Source organism: Amblyomma mixtum, chromosome 10 (genome assembly GCF_055824585.1).
Source record: "Amblyomma mixtum isolate Tamu chromosome 10, ASM5582458v1, whole genome shotgun sequence".
Lineage (NCBI taxonomy): Eukaryota > Metazoa > Arthropoda > Arachnida > Ixodida > Ixodidae > Amblyomma > Amblyomma mixtum.
Window position 1 is genome coordinate 88,717,359 of NC_143021.1, and position 24,161 is coordinate 88,741,519.

The 24,161-nt window shown below is 46.5% G+C and overlaps 1 pseudogene; it reads left to right on the forward strand.

The window, feature by feature from the left end:
- The first annotated feature begins 1,912 nt into the window (after window positions 1-1,912).
- LOC149326406 (uncharacterized) overlaps window positions 1,913-24,161 on the forward strand; it is a 112,107-nt pseudogene continuing 89,858 nt past the window's right edge.

Genomic DNA, 24,161 nt, shown 5'->3' on the forward strand with positions numbered 1-24,161 from the left:
GAATAAAATCAACTTGCAAAGAACATGTCTGGGTATCAGGTACAATTGCTGGCAAAAGCAGATGGCTAGGGGTAGTTTATTTAAGGACCGGTGACAAATGCAGGCAAGAAAACAAGGATCTAGTTAAGTTCCTCAATGAGGATATACAGCAGTTTGGAGGCGGTGCCGATCTTATTCTGCTTGGAGACATGAATGGCCACATCGATGATCTGGATGGATACACGGATTGTAACGGGAAATTAATGCTAGACTTCTGTGAGCGGCACAACCTAGTTATTGTCAACAGAGAAACTAAATGTGAGAGACAAACCACGTGGGAACCACGTGGAAGCCTCCGCCGTTCGCATTTCTTTTCATCGGGATTTTACCTCGATGTTAGCAAAAATATGCTAGGGTCGTCCATGGTACATTCCAGGGCTACTCTGGGGTCTTTTTAGAACAGCAGAGCGCCTATATTGGCTCCGCGTTGTTCGCATTTCTTTCCATCGCCATAGTACCCCCCAGGGCGCATGTGGTTGCTGCGGCACGCCTATTGCAATCTTTTCGTACCTATATTTTTTAACTCTCTTCTGCCTCTACGCTGCAGTGATAGGGTGAAAATGTAGCCGTTTTAATAGATTACTCTAATATTAAGCGACTTAATGCATGAGACTGCCAACTGGAAGAATTCACAGCATGTTTCGTATCTATTCGTAGGCTATGACGTATATTTTACCCCTTTGGGCTCTGCTATTGGCACGATCGACTGTAAAGCCTTTGCGGTATAGTAATTGCTAATTACTGATTAATGACCACTACTAATTAGTTGCTAATTAATGATGCTTAAGCTTCGCCTAGCGCGACAGCGTGTTGTAGCGCTGCCAGGGAGTCCACGGCGCCACCACCCGTTCGGTGCGATGCCTAGCCCTTTAAACGGAACGCTTTTTGAGGAAAGGAAATGGCGCAGTAATTCTCTGTCATCTCGGTGGACACCATAACCGCACCTACAGGAAGGGAGGAAGTGGGAGTGAAAGAAGAAAGAGAAAGAGGGGCCGTATATAATGAAGAAACTGAAAATGGTATTTGAGGAAAGAAAATTACGCAGTAACTGTCTCACGTATTTCGGTGGACACCCATCAAAAGCGTGACACTTCTACTGACAAGCTACTACTGACAGCCTTCTGTCGACAACGATGAGGCATTAAAGGCTTCGCCTTAATAAGCGAGTGGAGTCCTTGTGCTAGCGCCCTAAAAACTAGATTGTTTTCGTGCTAAACATACCGGATGTGGGGACTGCATACTGTAATTTACGGCGTTTGCTTTCCCGCGCAATATGAATACCGATTGCCTACAGGAGAGCATTAATAGTACGCAAGGTGCGCACTAAATCTTAGCAAGTATGCTTAGATCTAAACTGCGCTACAAATACGTTTAAAAAAAACGAGGAAAGAGACGTAAGACGCGCAATACTTCTCTTTTTGTTGTGCACCTCACGGGAAGATAGTTGGCGCCTTAGCCGAGAATTTCTCAATTTCGGCAGTATTTTGCTTGCTACAAATAAACTTAATGCACAACAGTCAGCAACACGGTTGCTGCTTATAAATGCGGTGCAAAAAATCAAGCATTTGAAGGTAGCCGCCATTGCAAAAATTTGTAATCGATACCGAAACACAAATATCAAATGTTAGTTACTTTTAAAATTCAATTTTTAGCTTTAATAGTAAAGAAGAAATTGAGTTATATGGGGTAAATTTAAATATTTTTTCACTGAGGTATTTGCTACATTTGACCATCGGCCTTGGCAATGGCTTTGTCACCTTGTGTAGCCGCTAGCCAATACAAGCCAGAAAGTTTGACAAAAAGCGCGTTCGTGGTGTTCGCGATATCAGTTTTCTGCGTGAGCATCCATCTCTATCCTCGATCTTCGTTAGCAATGGACCACGTCCTCATAAAATGGACTGAGGAAGATAAATGGGACGTGTACCCGATACGCGCCATGCTAAACACGGCCGTCGGGTTCCGTCTGCTGACGGAGCCTGGCGCCATCAGCGATGTGCGGGGCACCATTGAGTTATTTCAGTGGAAGGAAGGTGAATCCGCTGCTCACGCAGAGGTCCTCGATATAGGTAAGTGGTGACGAATTTCCTCATGTTAGCGGGTTTTGAATCGTTCTGCTTGCCATTGTTTACTGTTCTATTTGTTCCAGGCAAAGCCCGCGTGATCGAGGGCAAGCGCGCGCGCCTGGCGTTGGCTGGGCTCAACAGTGAAGACTTTTCGATCGACTCGCCAGAGTGCAGCGCTAATGAAGAGGTTAGTGGCGTGTTGCACTGCCTAGTACTTAGTAAATGAATTGTGTCGATGGCTGTCATCGTATCGATTAGAGCGTTGAGAAAGTCTGGGTTATTGGCGATTTATGACGCACTGACCCGGGCTGCTTGGTTTGTATGGCGCTGTTTTGCGAGGGATGTAAAAACTGCTACTTGCGATGAAATATTCAGTGCCATTTCTGCCTGGGATGTGCACGCGATGCACACTGAGAGCGCACCTGATTTCATTGGCAAGTGCCCCGGCGTGCACATTTGTATGCAGTGTGTGGGACGGTCGTGGTAAGAATGGTTATGGTATGAGATATGAAGTTTAATCGTTCCAGAGCGACATGGCCATTGAGGGCCGCTGTAGTCGAGGGCTCCGGCTTAATTTAGACTTAGTGGTGTTCTTTAACTCACAGTGATATCGCGCAGTACACGGGCGCCTTGCTTTTCCGCTCCAAATGCGGCCACTCCGGATGGAAACCAATTGAACAGCGCTAACAGACAGAACCTAAGCGAATAACACATGCAAAAGCGCTGACTAGCAACCAAATGATTTATTGCGTTTAATATTTTATGCTTTTAGTTTTGCTTGCTAAGTTTCCTTCATATTGCTGCCTTGCATTGTCATAATAAATCATTTGGTTTCTAGGCATGCACAGCATCTGTGCTGTTCTGTCATGTCTGTTTGCACTCTCAAATTTATTTCCATTAACCCGGGTCCTCAGTCTTATCAGCTGAGCACCTTAACCACTGAGGCACCCCAGTGGGACTGATGGCATTGTTGTGATATTCGGTGTGTTCTCTTCATATCATCGCTGGCATTTACAGGCAGCGTATCTCATCTTTCTGGCTTGCTCTCTGGTTTGTCATAACTTAAGTGCTGATAATCATACTTATGTGGCTTCTGTCCTTTAGTTTACTGCATGTACTTGATAGGTACAAATATTCCAAGGTGAAAGCCTTACTGGCCTCATTACAAGAAAAGCCGGCGGCATGTGCATGTGTGTGTTACTCGCAGAAGGTACAGAAAATTCCAGTGACGGCATGAAAAATAGGGTGATCTTATAAGTGGCCGTATAATGATTGTCTCGGCAAGCTGAGCACAGACATTTCAGACAGTCGTATATATCCCCCCCACTGGCTGACCTCAATATGACTTCAGTTTCACCGACTGCATTAACCCTTTCACTGCCAGGTTTTTTTACTCACATCTGCACACACCCTGCCGGGTTTTTTTTTGCATGTTAGTTTCCTGAAAAGTTTTTGCTAGTAACGCACTAAAATGCTCTGCAGGACATGTAGACATGTTTATTCAGGATAATCTTATAGATATTAGTTGTAATGAATCAAATCTTCCAGCACCAATCTGGCCTGTCGGATTTCCTCCTCTTACGCGGATTTTTCGGGGGGAGGGGGACTTCATCGCTGTCATCACTCGACAAGGCACTTAGGTGGGCGCCTTCTTCGTTCTCATTATCATTGAACTCCAAATTCACAAGCAATTTTGAATTTCTTCGTCCGTCAAAGGCGGAAGAGTGTGGCACAGAGCATCATGGCTGCTGTGCGTAGACCAAAATGAAGTCACTCGCATGTGGAAACATGCGCGCCATCTGTTGTTTAAAATTTACCCTACAAGATCAATGAATTTTTCGAGTTTCTCCATAAATGGAGCTACATGTTTGCATCGTTTTTTTTACACGAGTATTAACGGGAGCGGCAGGGGGTGAGTTAAAAAGCCAAAACGAGTTAACTCGGGATAGGCAGGGGGTGTGCATATGTGGTAGCCCGAGTTATCTCGGGAGTGGCAGATTAAGGGTTAATGTCAAAATTGTGAGGGACTGTTTGTCGTACTGCATTCCGGGTGGTGTCATACGATTTCTCATTGTATATAACTTTCATGTGCTAGTCAAAGTGGAAAGGCTGGCTAGGTGCTCTTGGTATGTAGAATGCATTTTTTTTTTCAGTGCAAAAAACACAGGACAAAGAAAGGACAGCATTTGTCCTGTGTGTATCTCCATTCTTCGCCGTGTTTTTTGCACTGAAAAAAAATGCATTCTATGTGCTAGTCAAGTTAGAGGCTAGCTTGCGACACGGATTCGAACCGATGACACATGCAGCTTCAACTGTATGCCTTTCCAGACTTTACTCTTTCTTTAACGCGCGGTTGAGGCGTCCACTGAGATGAAAGACAGTTGGTGTGCCATTTCCTTTTTGAAAAATCGAATTTTCTTGTTAAAATTGTGATGTAACTGCTTATCGTGCACCGTTGCGGTTGGCATCATACAATTTCTCGTTCCATATTACGTTTCTTAGTCAGGTTTGAGGCCAGCTCGCTACAGGTATTCAAATTGAGTGTCTGAGTGTTTCACTCGGAACTTTGTGGATTCAGAATTTGTTGAATCTGTTCGGAGGCGCATCTTCGTTTCATTTTTCAGTATGCAACCTGCGCCGAGGTCAAGCACTCGTGATGACTCACTAATGCTTTCGGCTTTACAGCACATAAGCAGTCTTAAGTCCCCTTCAGATTTTTTTTTTCACCTTGACATAGTACCAACTGCATATGATTTAATTGCCTCATTTCGTGCACAATGCAATACATGTGGCATTAGCAACATTAAATTTTAAAAAAGCCAACTGCCTGAGCTAACAGCCTCCATTAGTCAATAAGGACACCATCCAACCTTTACTTTTTGACTATGATATTTACTGTAATATTTTAGATCTCCCGTTCCCTTATGTAATGCCCCAACCTGAAGGATTTAAAAGCGAATAAATGATGTATAATAAGCTTTATAATAGGCTTTATAATATAAAATACAAAATATATAAAGGATTAAGCAATAGCTCTTGGCTTTCATGCATGGGCAACTAGAGATGCACTGCCATGCTTCAGGAGCATGGCCAAAGAGAAGAATCGCGCACCTACATTTGCAGGCCAGAAGACGTGAGGTAAGCTTCCATAATATCACTTTATTTGAGACTTATATTCTGCCAAAATGATTGTCTTTGTGAACACAGTGGCATTTTTTGCACTTCACACAATGCATGGCAAGGATGCTTGGGGCTTGTTCTCAGAGTTCACAAAGACATATGCTTTGGTGAAATAATATTCACAAATCATGACATTATCGAAGCTTTTGTATATCTTTAACTCCGCCACCAGGAACTCCTATAAGCATGATCATGTGAAGGAAAAACAAAGCTGATGGTGCACGCCCATGCTGTGTGTAAAGAATATTTGCATAGATTGAGAGCCTTGAGTGAAGCAACTGTGTTTTGAAAGCGCAAACCTTATCTGGATCTCACTAAGATAGTTGTAAGCCTGGCAGTTGGTCATCTGAGCTGCTCGGGCCCAAAAGATTGCCGTGACAAACATATGATATCAGGACGTGATGGCACATCAAGAAATGTGTACCTTCAATCTCTGCTATGTACATTTGTCAGTACCTAATGTTGCAGTGGGGCTTTAGACACTACGCAACTAAGGCCATAATGCATCAAATCTAAGGTGTGTACTATTTCAATAAGTGGTGAGGCTTTTGACATATACATTGGAACTAAGAAATGGAGTATAGTTTCTATTCTTCATTTAACGCACTGCTACATCAGTGGAGCTTTTCTAGCGGATATGCGACTCATTTTTACTAGCAGCAGCTCATAAAGAAGCAGCATGTGTTTTGTTTGCCAGCTTGGGAATTTCCTGTGAGAAACGATGAGTCACCAGCAAAATACTTTGTGTATATGCGTTTGTGTGTAAGGTGCAGGCATGATGGCACATTTTTAAGTAAGCCAGTAGCACGGTGCACAGAGTGGTATGCAACTGGTAGATCCACTATTGCACAAAGGCCTCTCCCATTGGTACTTTCGCGGTGTTCCTTGCCTGGATTAGTCAGAGCCCCTCTATCCCAATAGATTTTCTATCTTCGCCTCTCCTCCTTACCTCAGGTGCCCACAGAAGCACTTTGCTTCCTATGAAAGCCACTGTGTTATCAATGCAGACCATCTGTTCATGTTACATGGTCCTTCAAAGTTAATTTTTTTATGTTAATTTCAGATAAACTGTCATTGCATTAATTTTGTTCTCATATCAGTGATAGTACTACCAATTTATTTGCATAACACTGCATCTTGCTCAGTTAAGAACCGAATATTTAGTCTTCATATATTAACTCAATGTGTAAGTACTGGCAGGATACAACCGCTCAAACATCACATAAATTGTGAATATAAGGTTGTGGCATGTCTTAAATGTCATTATGTACATGTACAAATGTAAATTAATTGCACTCAAAAGAAAATTGCGGTGATACGGCAACCAAACCTGTGCCCCTAGGCCACTGAGGCATGTTTGTTCAACTTGGTTAAAGGGAGGCCTTGTGTGCCATGTCCAACAGTGTCCGTGTCTGCAGAGAGGACACCAGGCCACTGAAGGGAGCCATTAATGCTATCGTGCCATACCCTTAACGTGGAACCTCAGTGTCCTCAAAGTTTTTTTATTCGCAGCCATGTTCTCGGTGCGAAGGCTTGCGGGAAGAACTGACTTCAGTAAAAAGAAGAAATGAGGAGCTGGAGGCTGCCCATGGTATGTCATATCATCATGTTGCTGTTAAGGGCTGTGATAATGTTTATTGGTGTGCCTTGAGTTCAACCTGATAGTATAACGGGCTTCATAACTCATCTTTAATATACCTACTGTTAAAACGTCGTATGCTTTTTCGTGATGTGCCACTTTGTTGAAGCTTATTCTCAGTTTCCTATGCTTTGAAATGGCTATTGTCTTGCTGATCACTTGCATGTAATTGTCTAATGTACAGCTGCTACTATAAGCAAGTTATAAATCAACTCTTTTAGCAGGCAAAAATTATAATCATGCGGCTCATTCATGCCATTCTTTAGTAGAGCACCATGGTAGATGGCCACACTAGAAAACAGCTCGCAAAATGTGGAGTTATGCTGTCACTTCAGTTCTTTATATTTTGGTAAACTGCTCTTTCAGACTGTCACAAAGTTAAAAAAAAAAGAAAAAAATTGTTGATGACTTGAAAAGCATTGACACAAGCTCCACAGTGCGGCCGTGCCCCCAGGTAAGTTCTTCCCCTTACAAGCTATTACATCTTCTGGATGGGAACAGGGTTTTACCATACACACTTGTGTAAAGGCTGCTTTCCCGAACTTGACAGCCGATAATTAAAAAAATAAACTTTGGAAAGAGAAATATCTTTCCACTTGTGTATGGTTTTCCTCACGTGGCACGGTCCATGGGGCGATACCGGACGTCAACAGCTGCCTGCAACAAGTGGTATGACTGTGCCGACAATATATTTCATTTAGGCTCCACCTAGAATTGCTGTTAGGTGAAGGCTTTGCCACCATGCAGCAGTATCTCTGTGCCTTTGAACTTGTCTTGCGTAATATGTGTTGGCCCCAGGAAAGATAAAAATGCAAGCATGACTTTTACATCCGACACGAAGGCCAGGGTGAAGTGCACCCAATCTAGCAGAAGTGTCTCCTACAGAGGCATGCTTGCTATCGGTGCATTAGGCAGTGGTGGTCTGTTAGCATGCCACTCACTCGATGTCTCTTTTCCTGGCGTGCTTCACATCAGTGCCATTGTGAGAGGTGCTTTGAAGCTTTATTTTATTTATTTATTTAAATAAAGCTTCAAAGACCTTTCACAGTGGCTTTGAATCGAAGCACGCCAGGAAAACAGACACTGAGTGAGTGGCATGCTATCAGACCACCGTTGCCTAATGCACCGATAGCAAGCATGCCACTGTAAGAGACAGCTAGCTGCCCCTTTGGCAGCGAAGCAAGTGGGTATCCGTTCCAGGTGAGAGCCACCTTGCATTGGTGGGTGTGGGTTACATGCGCTAAGTGTAGCTTCAAACCGTCACCCAAACCACTGCAGTGACTCCAAATAACTAGCATGGATATTAAGAATTGTTGGGCATACTGAACTGTTCCTAGATATTTTGAATATACACAGGATATTTTACTTCATAGTATATCGAGTGCAGTTTGCCATAAAACTGATGTATCGAACTGTCAAGCACCAAGCTGCTCCCGCATGGGCGACAGGTGGCAGGCTTTGCCTTGCTAAACGAGTAACTGGCGGTGCCGGTGCGGCAAGCAGCACGGTTCACACTTGCACTTTTTAACAGCACCACAAAAGCTTAGTGGCAGGAACTGTGCGCAGCCAGGCAGTCAGCACCATTTTGCTGCTCTCGTACCCATGTATAGTGTCCAAGAACTAGCAGCATGGCATTTTGTTGCCTTCCAGTAGCCATTCTATCTTTACGTCAGCTATCATGGCATTGGCAATAACTACGATAGTTTTCATTCTGTCGTTTAATTTTTCACACAACACTGCTGTAATGTGGGGTTGCCACACGAACTGGCGTTTGGCATGGTTTGAGACAGCGCTAGAGCTTCGGGATAGGTCTCTCCCAGTTGCCATCCTCTCACTGATGCATTGCACTTCTCCTGCACAAGCTTTAGCGAAATTTTACATTTCGCATATTTAAAGTATTTAATGATTTTTTATCTCTTGTACAATGCGGTTCGATTGTATTATGGCCCAAAGACATCTCATTGCTTTTCACACGTGACGTGGCTTACATTGCATTGATGGGAAGCTAAACAAAGGTTCTACACTATACTGCTTGTCAGAGAATACCGTTGTAATGAATGTTTTGTATTGTATTGTTTTGTTGTATTAGCCTAAGATAAGTACCAGCCTTGCTATACCGGGTTCTCAATCTTTAGCATCTGGGAACCCCAAGCAGCTTTTAAAATGTGCTGAGCGACTCGTGTGTTTTGATGGCTATCCCTTCCTGCCTTATCAAAAAAAAAATAATTCGAGAAACCCAATTTGAAAGCCTCTACTTTGTACTAATGCTTTGTCTTGAAATACTCACTTTTTTTGCTGTCTTTCTTGTGCAGTTTTTGCAGCCCTGCTCCTAGAAATTCTTCCCACAAGCCATACTTGCAATGCATTGCACTTTAGATTTTAATTTACCTAAAAGAAAAATGTTTGCCTTGTATCGGCACTTCTGATTTACAGCAGCTAGGCTGTAGCCAGCTTTCTTCTATAGTGCTAAACAGTTGAGGCAACTCGCACCCAGTTAGTGCATTTATACGCGAATGCATCACTTGTGCGAGATTTTTCGATTAAAGGACATCCGGATTATAGGACAGTTTCGCGAGGACCGCCCACTGAAAGTCTTACAATAGAGTTTCTACTGCATGCAAGAACTGAAAGCATCTGTGGTCACCTTCTGGCTGACATGAACGTGATCCTTTTGATCCGGGGCCCTAGAAGTCACGTTGACTAGGAAAGCTAGTCTTGTGAGGGAGGTGAGGGGGGGGGGGCGTAATAGGAGGAATAGAGAGTATTCAGTGATGTCTAGTGGCCGCCATTTTGTTTTACATGAAGCATGAGCAAAGGCAGTGTTGCGTGCTTGACTGTGTAGTCGAGAGTTTGATGGAGATCCGTCTGGTCAGGCATGGCAATGAAATGAAGTAGCAGTCACTGACCATAGTCAAAAAGAGGGAAAGAAGTTTCGACGCCCGTACGGCTTTCTTATGCACAATGAGCAGGATGAGAGCAGTGGCAAATTTATAAGCGAAGAACGTGACGTAACGATAGGGCATAGGTGCTTGGCATGGAGTTGGCGTTCTTGTTTAGTCGCTTGCATCGTCTGGATGAATGGTGATTCCAGCAGAAGGCACGTCCTCAGGTTCGTTTCTTTCCATCAATCTGATGGCCAGTGTTGTGTGCATGGCCCGCATGCCTGTCGGCAAGCTACGGAATCAAAAATGAACGTAAAAGACCGACTACCAAATGAACAGTTTCTAGGAGTCATCTACAAGATACCATGCCTGAACTGTAATCATGCTTACATCGGTGAGACAGGAAAGTTCTCAAGACTTGCAAAGGAGCATCAATGTGATATGACGAACCACAACCATGCCACAAATGCTGGTGCTAGCGGGGGATCTTTCCTTCATGGAACTGGGTACGGAGAAGCATTGCGCGCAATTCTTTCTGGGCCACGAGCGAGTGATAGTTGTCTCTTGCGGTGCTCATCCTGGAAAATATCACGTGACTGCTCTCTAGGGGCTCCTGGTCCTGTCGGATGGCATCGCTATTTGCCTTCTACTACACCGAATTTGGCGGCTTCCATGCAGAGCATGAAGGCAGAGATATCATATAGCTCACGAGAGGGTATAAAGCAAGAATTCTATTGAAACCAGCACTACTGCTAGAATTGTGTATTACTACATTAGCTTTGAAAAACAGCTTGTAAAAATTGAAAATGCATGACAACATGTCAAGCAAGCCGCTCTAGTTCATTCTGGTCCAAGTATATTGGCATAATTACAATAAAACTTTGAAGGAAAATAACGCAGTAGTAATAGTTTAGGTCTGGGGCTGTAATAGACCACTGAAATAAGTTGCATTCTGTAATGTGTGCAAGACTGGCCATGACTCATAGGGACTAGGACTGAACATTGCTGCTGCAGTCAGCCCATTAAACACTGAGTGTCCCAGGAAACTGCAGCAAGAGTGCCAGTTGCCACTTGGCCCATTTGGTAAATGTTTGGGATGAAAAGTACTGAAGGGGTCAAGATAGCATCTGTTTTCGGCTTGTGTTTTCATATCTTGTGCTATATACAGGGTGTTGAAAGTTAGACTTTATTGATTTTTTTAAGACATGCGAATCGCTGTACGATAATGCCACTTTTGCTCCGTGGTAATGCGGCCTGTCGGACACAAATTGTGGTAATAATTGTCTGCATAAATTCACTAATTAGCTAAAAATCATTAACTTTTCATTGTCTGAAGTTAGCGACGCATGTCTAAACTTTCATCCCAGTTCATCTAATTTCGCATGCGAGACTGCAGCTCTCGGTATGAAGCACCTCTCTCGTGTGACGCAGCTTTTGCATATGGCAGTCTGCCTTGCAAGAGCGACCGGCGATGCGGGACTTTTCGTGATTCATTGGTTTCGCGCGCCAAGAAGGAAAACGCTGCTGAGAACGAAAAGTCATCTGCGTCGCCGCTCACTCCACACTCTTGCAAGGCAGAGTGCCATACGCAACAGCTGCATCACACGAGGGAGCTGCTTCATGCCGAGAGCTGCTGTCTCGCATGCGTAATTAGATGAACTGGGACGAAATTTTAGACATGCTTGTCTTAGGGCACAGGCCTGTTACTAAAATTGTACCAAATGGAATAGCCCTGAAAATCAAATGCCTCCAAGTTCTCAATATAAATATGCACACTAACTTCAGGCAATAAAAAATTAATCAATGATTTTTAGCTAACTACTGAATTTATGCAGACAATTGCCCAATTTTTGTCCACCAGGCAGCATTACCACGGTGCAAAAGCGGCATTATCGTACAGCAATTCGCATGTCTTAAAAAAATCAGTAAAGTCTAAGTTTCAACACCCTGTATAATTATGAGACTAGGCCTCTTAGCACTGTGAAGCATGGAAACAGAAAAGGACATTATCAGGCATTGCCACTTTTTCACTCCCCCCCCTCCGAAAATACAGGAAAGGAAAGATCAGTTCGGATAGTCAAGGTTTTTTTTTCATTGCTGTGGTGAATAAACACGGGCTCCAATGACCTTTATTCATTCCCACCTTGTCCATTGTCCGGGCAGTGAGCTTCCATATTAACGAGGCATAAATATGATGCAAAAATTTGGTCTCCAGAAGAACTGTCCCTAATTACAGTTGTCCATATTAACAGGGGTCATATTACTGGTGCACGACTGTGCTCAGTTGCATACATCAGGTGCAACGCTCTTAAATCTAGCACTCTTGTTTGCGCTGCAAATATCCACGATACAAAAGTAGTGCATTCCTTGTGGTGTGCAAAAAAAAAATAAATGCCTTGCCTGCAGGCTTGCTGCACGATACATTTGTCATGAGCTTGAATAAATGCGCCCTTGTTGCTGACAACCTGTCGCACTCTGTGCAAAGTCTCTCTATGCACTCGCACACTGTGCACTCGGTCACAGAGCAAGCGTGGAGTAACACACCTCCCTGTGTTTTTTTTCCTGCAGACTACTGCTGTACATTTCAGTGTTGCACCTGATGTATGAAATGGAGTATAATTTCTATGCATCGTATCCTACGGGGAGACTGCCCTTAAATTTCCTTGGGTGCAGCTTGATTCACCATTAGGCTACCTGTGAGGCCAGCTTCTTTGAGTCTCCAAATGATGACACCAGCAACACGATGTGCATGCTCTATCCCAAACCACCTCTATCCCAAAGCTTCATCGCATGATTCAGTATTCATGGCCACAGAGCTTGCATACAGGACGTGACCACCTGGTGACTCACGACGCAGTGTTAAAGAAGTCAGATGCATCCACATTTTAATGCGAGAACATGTCGGAAAAGGTTGTCCGGTGTCGACGTTAGACACCATTTGAAGCTTCACAGCCAAAGAAGCCGCTCAAGGTCATGTGACCTTGTGATGTCATCACAATCTGACTGCCAGATTGTGAGCAAACTGACTTCCATGGCAGGTGGAAGTTAAATTTGTTCTTAGTCGGGAGAGGTTGCTTGGAAAGAGCAACCACACCGATGACAGCACCTGCCATTGGAGGGCACTGGTGCATCACCTAACCGCTGCACCATTGCACCAGGAGTGTTGTGAAGGCTCCCAAGGAGATATGAATGTAGAATCAAGAATGCCCAATTCCACATATGGGGGCATTAACCCACCGCAATCACACCATACCCTTAAGGCGGAGCTCAAGTGTACCCTCCAATTTCTTTGTGCATGTTATTCCAATTTGTGATTATCTTTAAGTTTACATCACAAGAAAAGTCTCAACAACGGACTCTTTTCTTGCTGCAGAAACTGTGTGGTAGTCGGGACTGTGGGTGGAACTTCACTGCAGATTTAAGTTCTGTCCGACCAGAGTGGCTAATTTTAAGCTCATTGTGTTAAAATTTGTTAGTTATGATGGTGGCAATTAAAACTGTCAAGAGTGTGTGAGCTTTATGTCAAATTATTGATCTGCTTGCGTGCTTCTTTGCGCAGGCTTCACTGTCCGGGAGTTTAAGGCGGACCCTATCCGCCTGAAGAGCAGCCTGTCCTCCCTGCTCTCTCGGGAAATTAAATAATTAATAAAGTAAGAGTGCATGAAAAACCTTCTTGTATTTTTGCATGTTTTGCAGCACATTTCACAATCAAGTCTTTGAGACTTCAGTCTATAAACTGTTGTAAAGAAGCTAAGGTGTGGGGAGTATTTCTACCTACTTCTCCATGTTCCCCTAAGAATGCACTAGTCAATTATAGAGGTTCCGTAACTACACTGTAGGCTGTATTGAGATCTACTGGATCTCCTGAGCGAGTTGCAAAAGACATTCATTAAAGTATTTCTGCAGCAGTGCATTCTTTGTGTTCCTAAAGAATGCGGTGGTGAATGAGTTATTGAAACTCATTCGGTAATACTTATAGAGGTTCAATAACTACATTGTAGGCTCTATTGAGGAAAGCTTAACAAACTTTTATTGGGTCTCCTTAGAGAGTAGCAAAAGACACTTTAATTAAACTGTTTCTATAGCACCACCTCATCGTGTTTCTATAACAATACGGTGGCCAGTTAGTTATTGAAACTCATTCGGTAGTACTTATAGACGTTCTAATGTAGAGGTTATAGAGGTTCAATACCTACACTGTAAGCTCTATTGAGGGAAGCTTAAAGAACTTCTACAGACAGTTGCAAAAGACACTCATTAAAATATTTCTATTGAAACACCATACCCAAATTCTACACAGATTCAAAAGCAGCACGTTACAGTGAGACGAGTGCACTCTAAAGGATTTCTAAACAGACTCCTTAAGGAGTTTCTAAAGCAAGTCATTAAAGTGTTTCTTTTAAAGGACATTACCAGTGTTCCTATAACAATGCGGTGGCCAATTCATTATAGAAACACAGTACCCAAATTCTATACAGATTCAAAAGCAGCACGCTACAATTAAACGAGTGCACTCAAAATGATTTCTAAACAGACTCCTCAAGGAGTTTCTAAAGCAAGTCATTGAAGTGTTTCTTTTAGAGGACGTTATCCATGTTCCTATAACAATGCGGTGGCCAATTAGTTATTGAAACTTGAAAGTTATTGAAAGTTATTGAAAAATTTCGTACAGATCTAAAAGAACACATTACATTCCAATGAGTAAATTTTAAAGATTTTCTAAATAATCACACAAGCAATTTTTGTAAGGGTCTGCCGTGGTCGGGAACGAGCCTCGCGCTCGTTTCTGTCCGTTTAGCGCGGTAGAAATGAAGCGATCTCCATGAAAAGAATTTTCGCACTTGCCTTCAATGCCGTTATGGTCCTCGAGATTCGCGAGTGGAGGGAAGGGGTTGGTGCACGGCCGGAGCAGCATCCTTTCAGGCATACCAACGGCGGCCGCATTGCCCGTTGGGGTCCCCGGCGTGGACGGGGCGGCCGAGTTTCCTGGTGCCTGCTGGTCCATTTCCTCGGGAACGTCGCTTTGTGGTTCGGGGCAGTCCGGTGAGGCCATGCCTGAAGAAAACCGAATAACTTGGATGGCGTAAGCCCTAGCAGCGGTAGCCGCCGGCAGCAGGCCGGACGGCGGGGGCGGTGACGGGCTCAGATAGCAGTGTCCCAGATAGCAATCACTGCAAGCGGGACATAACAGTCCGGTTCGGCAGGAGCGCGCTCGCAAACGCGTCCGTCGCTCTCTGTGGCCGGAAGTCGAATCGTCATCAATAGAACGATGGCAGTGAACTCTTGTTGAATTTGTTACATGAGGCACGAAAAAAACGGCAATGTAACTGCTAATACGCCGTTCGTTGTAATTCTAACTCTTCAAGCAGGCTGCTTTTTGTGCAGTAGTGAGTCAAAACAACGTATCAGCGTTTACATCACAGTTTTTCCGAGCTTCACGTGGCCTAAACTTCAGATGCATGTCACTGCCATCGTTCGGTTCATGACACCGGAACAGCATGGGAGAATAGGTTGTTTTCTAAACTATTCATTGTCTGTAGGCGAATACCACACGATGATCTGGGTATACTAATATCTCTTTGAAACAAAACACGCAATAAAATTATTTCTGTATAGTCCTTTAAGCACCGATTGGTTGGTTGGTTTATGGGGTTTAACGTCCCAAAGCGACTAAGGCTATAAGAGACGCCGTAGTGGAGGGCTCCGGAAATTTCGAACACCTGGGGTTCTTTAACGTGCACTGACATCGCACAGTACACGGGCCTCGAATTTCTCCTCGCCACGGCCGGGATCGAACCCGCGTCTTTCGGGCCAGCAGCCGAGCACCATAGCCACTGAGCCACCGCGGCGGCTTAAGCACCGATTGAGAATACGTTTGTTTTCTTTGCGCCATTTACCACACTTATATGAAACAGTACCGCAACTACCCAACAACGCTGTGGTGATGGTTTTTGAGGACAGTAAATGGCACAGTAACGGTCTCACTTCTCTATGGACACTTCCAGCGCGCCGTAAGGAAAGGGAAGAAGTTGGGAGTGAAAGAAGAAAAAGAGAAACAGGTGCCGTAGTGGAGCTCTCTCGAATAATTTGTACCAACTAGAGATCTTTAACTTACACTGACATCGCACAGAACACGGGTGCGTTTTGCGTTTCGCCTCCATCGAACTCCCAGGTACACCGAATAAGTAGCCAAGCGCCCTAAACATCGATGCACCGCAGTGGGTAAGACAGCATTTACTTTTGTAAGCGTTCTTTGGCTCACACAGCAGATACTAAATAAAGCCCCTAACGATGGGTGAGTAGTGCAATAAAAAAATGCCTAATTGGCTGTGGAGCTCGGCTGCTTAATTCAAAATTGCGGGTTCGATCCTAGCCTCGAGGGCCGCATTTTGATGGAGGCGAAATGTAAAAACGTGTGTGCGCTGTCGTAAGTTTTAAAAAAAATGGCAATGGTTTAACTCTTTTAAACTTAATTAAACACAGCGAAAGCTCCATTACACTTGGCTACGCTTGGGTAAACGCCTGGAGCGCCTCACCGGCGTATCAGGCACACTGTCAGCCACGCTGTCATCCATGGCAAAACTGCATGCGAGAGCGGCATTGCCTCCTTAAGCAAAGACCGAGTCACGTGCATAATCACTTGAATACATCTGGCGAAGCGGTGGTCGGCGCATCACGGTCGGAGCAGCGGCGTAGCGGCTGCACCTGCGGCGAGTTGCGTGACCTTGCGTCACAGCCACACCTCCGGCGCTCCTCCTTGCTGAAGGTCTAAGTGCCACACCCGACCACCTTGGCGAAGCATGATGTAGTAGAGCATTCGCTCCAAAAACCTCAGCTGGTCTAGATTAATCTGGAGTCCTCCACTACAGCGTCCATCATCTAGAACCCCCTTACAAAAATGCGCATAGTCGCAGTTAACTATTTATAGAGTTTTTATGGTGTCAATAAGCAGTCTACTAATACTCACTTCCTCACAAATCTACACGTTAAAAAGTCAATATCTTCTTGACTGATATTGCTCAAAAAGTTTATTGAAAACAGCTTTATTAAAACTCTCACAACAAAGTATCGATTCGCAGCTGGAGTCAATAAACAGTCAATTATATTCAAGTCGTTAGGAGTTTATTCGTTAAAAAGTCTGTATTTTCTTGAGTGACATGATGTAATAGAAAGTAAATTGACTACCGCTTAATAAAAACTCCCGCTTCAAAACATTAATTCACAGCTTAGAACCAACCACAACCACCACTCAAGCAATTCTCCCCTCAGTATAACAAATTTTAATCGTATTATATTGTCACGTTGTAGTGACGGCAGTCCAGCGGTCGGCTGCTGACCCGAAAGACACGGGTTCGATCCCGGCCGCGGCGGCTAGAATTTCTTTGGAGGAGAAATTCTAGAGGCCCGTGTACTGTGCGATGTCAGTGCACGTTAAAGAACCCCAGGTGGTCGAAATTTCCGGAGCCCTCCACTACGGCGTCTCTCATAGCCTTAGTCGCTTTGGGACGTTAAACCCCATAAACCAAACCAAACCAGTCCAGCGGTCAGGAAGACACCAGAAATACTTGCAAACGAAGCTCTTTATTTGGGCTGACTTGCGCCCACAAAAGAACTGACTCACTCGGTGCCGGCGTAAGCAACAAGCGTGCTCGTCAATCGTCGAACTACGAATACCCGCTGCTCGCGGCATCGTTCAATTTAAAGCCGGCAAGGAAACTTCGAGATAACAGGTCGAGATCATCTAGAGTAATCTAGAGACACGTAGATGCAGCTGTTCATGGCTGTGAACAATCGAGATAAGTCCGGTCGCTTCTCGCGTCAAGAACAAAAATGATAACAGCCCTTTCCTGCAGCCTCGAGCGTGAACGAACAAACACTACAATGATACGTGGCATTACCCCCCTTCCAAAGAAGCATCGTCTCGATGCTTTAAAATGAAAATAAACACGGAAAATGAAACTTCGAGTGCTTTAGCGTTCATAATATGGCTTCAGGCGTACGCCATGTACGACTTCCGGGCGAGGGCGGCGTCGCTGAGATGCTGTCGTGGCGTCGGGGATGACTTCATAGTCGAGATCACCGATCCGACGGAGAACCCTGTACGGGCCATAGTAGCGTCGCCGCAACTTTTCGCTCAATCCACGGCGGCGAACTGGCGTCCATATCCAAACCCGATCACCTGGCTTGTAATGCGTGTCTCGTCGGCGCAGATTGTAGCGTCGGGCGTTGGTGTGCTGCTGGTCTTGAATGCGAAGCCGCGCAAGTCTTCGGGCTTCCTCGGCGCGATGAAGGTAGGCGGCGACGTCGAGATTGTCTTCGTCGGAAGCGTGCGGGAGCATTGCGTCGAGTGTTGTCGTGGGCTTCCTGCCGTATACCAGCTGGAATGGGGTAAACCTGGTTGTCTCCTGGACGACAGTATTATAAGCGAAGATCACGTAGGGCAGAATGGAGTCCCACGTCTTGTGTTCGGCGTCGATGTACATGGAGAGCATGTCTGCGATGGTCTTGTTCAGACGCTCTGTGAGTCCGTTGGTTTGTGGATGATAGGCAGTGGTCCTCCGATGGCTTGTCTGGCTGTAGTTTAAAATGGCTTGCGTGAGCTCCGCTGTAAACGCCGTTCCTCTGTCTGTGATGAGCACTTCCGGGGCGCCGTGTCGCAGGAGAATTTGTTCGACAAAAAATTTTGCGACTTCTGTTGCGGTACCACTAGGCAACGCTTTTGCTTCGGCGTAGCGGGTCATGTAGTCGGTGGCCACGATGATCCACTTGATTCCTGATGAAGAGGTCGGAAAGGGGCCGAGGAGGTCCATCCCTATTTGCTGAAAGGGCTTAGTTGGCGGTGGTATGGGGTTCAGGAGTCCGGCTGGTCTAGTCGGAGGCGTTTTGCGTCGCTGACACTCACGGCACGTTTTCACGTAATGGGAAACGTCGGTAGCTAGCCGTGGCCAATAGTACTTCTCCTGGATGTGGTGCAACGTGCGAGCAATCCCGAGATGTCCTGCAGTCGGCTCATCATGACATGCCTGCATAATTTCTTGCCTGAGATTTTTGGGCTCGACAAGAAGATGCACTGTCCTGTTCGGCGCGAAGTTCTTCTTCAGGAGGACATTATTGTAAAGGACGAAGGACGACAGTTGCCGCTTGAACCCTCGGGGAGGCGATGCGGTCTTGCCTTTCAGATAATCAACTAGGCTTTGCAAGTCAGGATCCGAGTGCTGCTGCTGCGCGAAACTGCTGGCGCTTACCGGTCCTAAGAAAGCGTCGTCGTCTTCCTCTTCGGGTGCTGCGTCGACAGGAGCTCGTGACAAGCAGTCTGCATCGGAATGCTTGCGGCCAGATTTGTAGACTACAGTTATGTCGAATTCTTGAAGACGCAGGCTCCAACGAGCAAGGCGGCCGGAGGGATCTTTCAAATTGGCCAGCCAGCACAGAGCATGGTGATCACTCACAACCTTGAATGGTCGTCCGTATAGGTAGGGGCGAAATTTGGACGTGGCCCAAATAATGGCGAGGCATTCTTTCTCTGTCGTCGAATAGTTGGCTTCGGCTCTCGATAGTGAACGGCTAGCGTACGCGATAACTTTCTCCTGTCTGCCATTTTTCTGAACGAGGACCGCTCCTAAGCCCACGCTGCTTGCATCGGTATGAACTTCGGTTTCGGCGTTTTCATCAAAGTGCCCGAGCACAGGAGGGGACTGTAAGCGGCGCTTCAGCTCGTTGAAAGCTTCCTCTTGTGGCCTTTCCCATTTAAAAGGCACGTCAGCCTTGGTAAGTTGAGTCAAAGGTTCAGCGATGCGCGAAAAGTTCTTGACGAATCGTCGGTAATAAGCGCACAATCCAAGGAATCTGCGTATAGCCTTCTTGTCATTAGGCTGTGGAAACTCTGCGATCGCAGCCGTCTTCTGGGGGTCTGGGCGAACTCCATCCTTGCTTACGACGTGACCAAGGAACAGCAGCTCCTCGTAGGCGAAGTGGCACTTCTCTGGTTTCAGTGTCAGGCCTGAAGACTTGATCGTTTCCAGCACTATCCGAAGCCTTCTGAGGTGGTCTTCAAAGCTTGAGGAGAAGACAACAACGTCATCTAAGTAGACTAGGCAAATCTGCAACTTCAAGCCTGCGAGCACCGTATCCATTACTCGCTGGAACGTCGCTGGGGCAGAGCAGAGGCCGAATGGCATCACCTTGAACTCGAAGAGTCCGTCTGGCGTGATGAACGCAGTCTTCTCGCGATCTCTTTCGTCGACTTCAATTTGCCAGTAGCCGCTCTTCAGGTCCATCGATGAGAAGTACTTAGCGTTGCACAGCCGGTCCAGTGTATCGTCGATGCGGGGGAGGGGGTAGACATCCTTCTTCGTAATGTTGTTCAGGCGGCGGTAATCGACGCAAAAGCGAAGGGTGCCGTCTTTATTTTTCACTAGGACGACCGGTGCTGCCCAGGGGCTCCTCGATGGCTGTATGACGTCGTCACGAAGCATTTCCTCAACTTGCTTGCGGATAGCTTGGCGTTCTAGCGGCGATACGCGGTAGGGGCTCTGTCGCAGTGGTCGCGCGTGTTCGTCTGTGACAATGCAGTGCTTGGCAAGCCGGGTTTGTCGCACATTCGATGCTGATGAGAAGCAATCGGTGTACCTTTGAAGAAGACTGCGTATTTGGTCTTGTCTGCTCCGGGGTAATGCCGGGTTGATGGCCTTGGTCAGATGGTTCTGCGGGTTGGTCGGGGAGGGCAAATATGTCTCTGATGTCTGGCAGCTCGTCTAGAAAGGCAATCGTCGCACCTTTGTTCAGATGCCGGTATTCTTCGGTGAAGTTGGTTAGCAGCACCTGGGCTTGGCCATTTCGGATTTCGACGACTCCCCTCGCGACGCCCAATCCTCGATCCAGGAGTAACTGGGTGTTCCCCTCGATAACACCTTCGGCATTTTCGATGTCTCCAGTACCTATGCCGACGAGAACACTTGATCGGGGTGGCACGCTCAATGCTTCATCGAGGACGTTTAAGGCAACGTGATGAGTCGCGCTCGTCGCAACAGGTATGGCTTTTTCCGTGGAAAGCTTGATCGACTTAGATCGAAGGTCGATGATCGCCCGATGTTCGTTCAGGAAGTCCATTCCCAAAATCACGTCTCTCGAGCATTGCTGTAGGATCAGGAAGGTTGTCGCATAGGTTCTCCCATTTACAGTAACTCTCGCGGTGCAGCGTCCTGACGGCGTAATCAGGTTGCCACCTGCGGTGCGGATCAGCGGGCCATCCCAGGTTGTTGTTACCTTCCTGAGTCGGACAGCGAGTCGCCCACTCATGACGGAGTAGTCAGCTCCGGTGTCCACCAAGGCAGTAACTGCGTGATCGTCGATCATAACTTCAAGGTCACTTGTCCGCGTTTTCGCATTGCACGTTGTCTTCGGTGTACGATCTCGGCTTCGTCGAGTAGTGAGGCTGCGGTCGGCGTACTCCGACGTTACTTCACTGGGCAGCGGTAAAAGCTTCAGGTCTGGCCGCGTCGTCGTCGTCGTCGGTGTTGTCGTCGTCGGTGTCGTTGTCGTAGTTGAGGCATGGTCTTGAGTACTCGTCGATGGAGGATCTTTATCATTGCGCTTAGAAGCAACCTCACCTCCAGAGGCTGCTTTATTTAGTTTAACCTTCGGGGGCTGGGGGAGCGTCCACGCACGGCGTAACCTCGGCTAGGAGATACAAAGCGCGGGGACGATGGCGACGGGGAACGTGATAGGCGGCTCGGCGATGAGTATTCTTCCCGACGCAAAAACTCCTCGATTTCGGCTGGTCGCTGGCCGGGTCGGGGTCGTGGAGCGTCGTAAGAGAACCCTCGTATGCCCAGTCTTCTGTATGGGCAGTGCCGGAGGACGTGACCGGCTTCTCCACAGTGGAAGCATAGTGGGCGGCGCTGGTCGGGAGTTCTCCACTCGTCGTTTTTCCTCGGCTGCGCGCGTCGCTCGTAGGACGGGCGGGTTGGGGCGAGTGGACGGCGGTCTAACGCAGCTGGCTGAGGGCGATAGGGGCTTGGGTCCCGTTGTCGAGGTGCAGGACGGCGCACAGCTGCGGCGTAACTCATGGCTGGGGGCTGCAGAGGCTGCGTGGGTGTCGGCGTCACACCCAAGGCCTGTTGAACCTCGTCCCGGATGACGTCAGTGAGCGATGAAATTTGCGGCTGCGTTCCCGTTGGCAGCAATCGTCGGAGCTCTTCTCGTACTACTTGGCGTATAACCTCCCGCAGGTTATCGTTGTTAGCGGCGTCCAGGCAGTTTGCTGAAAAAACGCGATGCTGGCGCTCATATTGGCGGGCTCGGGCGTCAAGTGTTTTTTCCATCGTGGAGGCCTCTTCTATGAATTCCGCCACGGTTTTCGGTGGGTTCCGTACGAGGCCGGCAAAGAGTTGTTCTTTAACTCCTCGCATAAGCAGCTTGACCTTTTCTTCTTCCTTCATGTTCGAGTCGGCACGCCGGAAGAGACGCTTCATCTCCTCAGTGTACACTGCAACGGTCTCGTTTGGGTGTTGTATGCGAGACTGTAGCAGCTGCTGGGCTCTCTCCTTTCTCACGACGTTTGTGAAAGTCTTGAGAAGCTGCTCTTTGAAGGTTGCCCAATTCGCGAGGCTGGCTTCCTCATTCTCAAGCCAGACTCTTGCTGGTCCCTCCAGGGCAAAGAAGACGTACCTAAATTTCATGGCATCGTCCCAGTTGTTAAAGACAGCCACTCGGTCGAACTGCTCCAGCCATTCTTCGGGGTCGGCGCCAGGCGAAGCGTCGAAGGTTGGTGGCACCCGGGGCTGCTGCAGAATGATTGGAGTCGTCGTCTGGGGCAAGCTCATGGTGGACGTTGCTGCTGGCTTTCGCTTCCGGGTAGGGTCCGGCAGATTCCCGAAATCTGGTGCGTCCCCTTGCAGGCGTCGGCTAGCGCGGTGGACTGGACTCAGGTCCTGCGGTTGATGACTCAGAGGGCTGGCGTCACGGCTTGTAGGGGGTGTCCGGAACATGAAAGGCTACCCAGCACCTCCACCAGATGTCACGTTGTAGTGACGGCAGTCCAGCGGTCAGGAAGACACCAGAAATACTTGCAAACGAAGCTCTTTATTTGGGCTGACTTGCGCCCACAAAAGAACTGACTCACTCGGTGGCGGCGTAAGCAACAAGCGTGCTCGTCAATCGTCGAACTACGAATACCCGCTCCTCGTGGCATCGTTCAATTTAAAGCCGGCAAGGAAACTTCGAGGTAACAGGTCGAGATCATCTAGAGTAATCTAGAAACACGTAGATGCAGCTGTTCATGGCTGTGAACAATCGAGATAAGTCCGGTCGCTTCTCGCGTCACGAACAAAAATGATAACAGCCCTTTCCTGCAGCCTCGAGCGTGAACGAACAAACACTACAATGATACGTGGTAATATCAACTGTAGTGGAGAGGTCATGATGTCAGAGTTGGCGATAGGTTACGACTTTAAAAATAGCGCTGATATGTTTTGCCGAAAGTTATTTAATGGCAGTGTAAAATGAAATGTCTGAACACAGTATATTTTATTGCACTGAGGAAGAACCGAGGTATAAAAATTACTCGAGCTGGAATTGCAAAACAGAGCAGTGATCGCTTTCATTGGTTCAATTAAGCTGTTGAATATCATTTGTTGCATGAAGGAGTGTGACATACATTCCCTTAAGCTCCTTCAGATAGGTTTTCAGCACATTTACTTCAAATGTACAGCACACGCATCTTATCATACTGACGCAAAACATACATAGAGATGGAACTCATACAATCCAACAGCATATTGTGCAGCAGCATGAGGAAATGGCAAATGCTTATGTGCTTGGATACACACTCTATAGTGTAAGAAAGATCTGTGGACCCTTTAAGTACGAGACCTCCTGCAGGTGGCGCATGCATGACAACCTGCACACCAACTGTGCGAGGCTGTGGAGCGCTAACCATTTGTATTAGCATGATATGGAAAGCAAGTTCCTAAAAAACAGTGTATAAAAACTCAAATCCTACGAAGTTTACTCACTCAAAAACAAATACATTGCTTGATGCGACCCAATTGGAAATCTGTTGAATGCAGATTGATTCAAACTTACCTAACAAAAAACCAATATAGAAAGAGGTCAAGTTTCCTCACTGATTATAAAAGCAACCAAAGCTTAAAGATGAGAGAAGTCAACAGCCACAGAAACCAAGGAGCACCGGGGATGTTTTAATTAATTTTTTTTTGTGGTGTTGTTCAAGTGAGACTATTACTGAATATGTTGTCGCTTAAAGCTAATTGATTAGAAAAGCAGAAGAAAAACAATCACATGCCGCCGGTGGGATCCGAACCCACGACCTGCGAATTACGCGTCCGGTGCTCTACC